This window comes from Arachis ipaensis, chromosome B06 (assembly GCF_000816755.2).
Source record: "Arachis ipaensis cultivar K30076 chromosome B06, Araip1.1, whole genome shotgun sequence".
In the NCBI taxonomy this organism is placed as follows: Eukaryota; Viridiplantae; Streptophyta; class Magnoliopsida; order Fabales; family Fabaceae; genus Arachis; species Arachis ipaensis.
The window spans coordinates 27,850,217-27,853,580 of NC_029790.2; the positions used below are offsets into that span (position 1 = coordinate 27,850,217).

General features: G+C 37.8%; 1 long non-coding RNA gene across 1 annotated transcript; it reads left to right on the forward strand.

The window, feature by feature from the left end:
- LOC107648181 lies at positions 2,305-3,358 on the forward strand. Its single transcript, XR_001621773.2, has 3 exons — positions 2,305-2,934; positions 3,009-3,078; positions 3,283-3,358. It is a non-coding gene; the product is annotated as an uncharacterized LOC107648181 (long non-coding RNA).

Genomic DNA, 3,364 nt, shown 5'->3' on the forward strand with positions numbered 1-3,364 from the left:
AAATCTGGGCCCGATGGTTGATACCTGAAAGTAAACTACCGATTGAATGATAATTTTGACCACTAAGAAGGAATGTTGGGGTGCAAAACCACTGTTGATATTGTTGTTTATTCTACCAGCCATTGAAGTGAACGAAAACATTCAATTAAACTATCGGATGTTTTTCTAAAGTATTGTGATTTATCATCATCCGAAAAGTGCAGGTCCTGTAGAGTCTGTGGTGCTACTTTTAAAAAAGGTAGCTCAACCTTGCCATCCATGCAACAAAGACCAAAGTGTGGAACTGCATGACCATCCGTGCGGGATAACCTCTCTTTATGCCACATTTGAGCATCACAAAATACACAAACATGTATAGGATCACCAACATCCCAATATTCTAACACACAGATGGGAGAAAAAAAATATAACAAATACAAAGTAATAATAATCAAGTTTAAAATAAAAACGAATTAAACAGTACAAAAAGGAACCACAATGAATAAGCTACCTTCTTCAAAAAAAATTCCAATAACTTATTGCTCAGCATTTAGTTGCTGGTTTGTGAAAGTCTCTAAAGGAGGAGCTCAGGTTGGAGTTGCAGCATATTTAGTGGATGCGGGAACGGTATACTATGAGCAAATGTGTGCCTGTGATAGCAACGCTGCTGGAGGGGGCTCCTCTTTCTCTACACATGAGCTAGGACAGGCACCGAAACTACCACCTAGATCGCCGCCTCAGCAGGACTAGGGGATGACAACGATGATGACTATCGAGATTCGTAATCATTAGAGCTTTATTTTGATTTGTTTGACAAAATTTTATTCCTTTGTATTTTTATTCTATATACTTGATATTTCACATTATATATACATCATTGTTTTTAGATAAATTATTACTTAATTTTTACTAATTGGGATTTGACTATTAATTGTTGAATATTGTGGTCTATTAGGTTTAGAAAAAAAATAAAAAATTAATGCTATCGTAAAATTTACTATCGAAGAAATCCGACAGTAATAACATTTATTCAATTTAGTAAAATATGCTATCGTCAGTAAATCGAACAGTAATATGGCGCAAAATCATAATGTGTGGTGCCAAAGTTTTCGTCGAAAATTATCCGACGATAACTATTAAAAGATTTTTTTCACTTTTATATTAAAATTTATTGCTAATTTTGTTGTAAATTATCTCTGAAAAAAATTCGACAATAAATAATTATCGGCGAGGAGGTTACCGTTAGATAATATTTAATGATAATAAATTTATCGGTGAATTTTATTCATTATTTTGTCAACAAATCTGATTATACTAAGCAAATTTCTTAAAGTGATATATACGAATTGTATTGATCAGATTTTACTTTCTACTAGATAATTTGAACTTATAGGTATATATCTAGATTGTATTATCAACATGAATAATCATCAATAAAGACTACAAGGTATCGAGCCCCTCCCATAGAAGCAGTGGGAGCGGGGCCCCAAACATCAGAATGAATAAGATCAAAAGGAGAGCAAGCAATAGAGGAATTATTATAAAAGAATAAGGCAGGTTGTTTTGTAGTTTGACAAGAAATGCAATCAAAAGACTCATTTTGAACTTGACCTAAAACACTCGTAGATATAAGAGGACGCAATTCTTCCAAGGAGCTGTGGGAAAAACGACGGTGTCACAAGTAAAGAATAGATGGAGAGAAAACAGCACAAAGATTTGACGTGGAGGGAACTTGAAGGTTCTCGAGCTCAAACAAACATTGAACCTTACAACCAATCCCAATGATCTTTACCGTCCGACAATTGTAAGATCCAGAAATTTCAAAAAAAAATCTTATTAAGAGCTAATTTTGATTTATTTATTCATTAAGTACCTTAACCTCAGAAATTATTTTATTAAAGATAAATTAAAGCAAATTTTGATTAATTGAGTTTAAAATAATTTAAGGTTTTATCTGATTTTATAATTATCGAATTATTTTCTAAATTTGAATAATAAAGTTTAGCAAATATAAAATAATAAGAATTTTATATGGCTTGGTTTAAATAATTGAGATTTTAGAACTTAATATTTTCAATTTTTACAGACAAAGAAAATTAATTATATTATCTCTAATTTTAAATTAAAATACTTAACTGGAAGTTAATTAACAAATTGATAATTAAATAATATTTTAAAAATAAACTTAAAGGATTAAATTAGATTTTTAATTAACACCTTATACTCCTAATTTTATTAAAATTACCTAAACTACCCTAATTAACCCTAATATCCCCAAATTTAACTCTAATCCTAATTTTACCTAATCCCTACCCACACCCACTCCTCACCGCCATTCACTCACCCTCACCCCTCACTCACAGAAATCTCAACAAGAAAAGAAAAGGGGGGAAACGGAAAGGGGAAATGAGAGGGAAGAGAAGAGGGAGACCGTGAGAGAGGGAGAGCGCCAGGGGAGGAGGAGCTGTCGCGCTACCACCGTCGTCTCACCTGCGGCATCACCACCGTCCGTCGCGCTGCCACCACACTGCGTCGTCGCCGAAAACAGAGACGCGAAGGAGAGGAGGCCGCGGGTCACTGTCCTCGAAGCTTTTGTCGTCACCGTGCAGAGCTGCCACCACCGTCATCATCGCGGGCTGCTGCTGCTGCGCGGGTGATCGTCGCCGCCTTTGGGTCCATCACCATCGAGCAGAGCCACCGGAGAGAACCATAGTTGTCACTGAAGCTCCAGTCGCCGTCAGAAGCTGCTGCCGACGCCGATCTGCATGCGCCGTCACCGTTGAGATCCTCCGCCATCGTTGACGACCCAGTCGCCACCGATCTGGTCCGAGAGAGAGGAGATGTGAACAGAAGAGAAGGCGGGAAGCCACCGCCGCTGTTGCTGAGTCACCGAAGCTTCTGGACTGAGCTTCCGCCGCCTGAAACCCGCTGCCGTCGCCGGAAAAAGCACTGCCGGTAAGGTTTTAAGCTTTGGGTTTCATTTCTCTTGAGATTCCGGAAGCTTTATTGTCGTTGCATATTTGTTACAGTTGTCGTCGTCGGAATTCGTTGCCACCACCACCATTAGAGGCGAACCCAGTTATTTTCTCGCTGCCGGAGGTATTACCGTCACTGCTCTGGTTCAATTTTGTATTGCTATCGCTGCTGTTGACTTGCCCCAATTCAAGTTTAGTGTCACTGCCTTAGTTTTAGCCTTTCTCTTGACTCTGTTTCACTTTTATACTCTGAACTACCTTGGTCTCGTTTATCTTTTTGTTATGGTTTTAATTCCATTCTAGTTTCAGTGTCGCTTTGAATTTTCAGAGTTGTTTATGTGTTTGATTCCATCAAATTCGAATCTATTGTTGTTGCTGTGAGCCAAATCGGAGTTGGTGATGCTGCCATC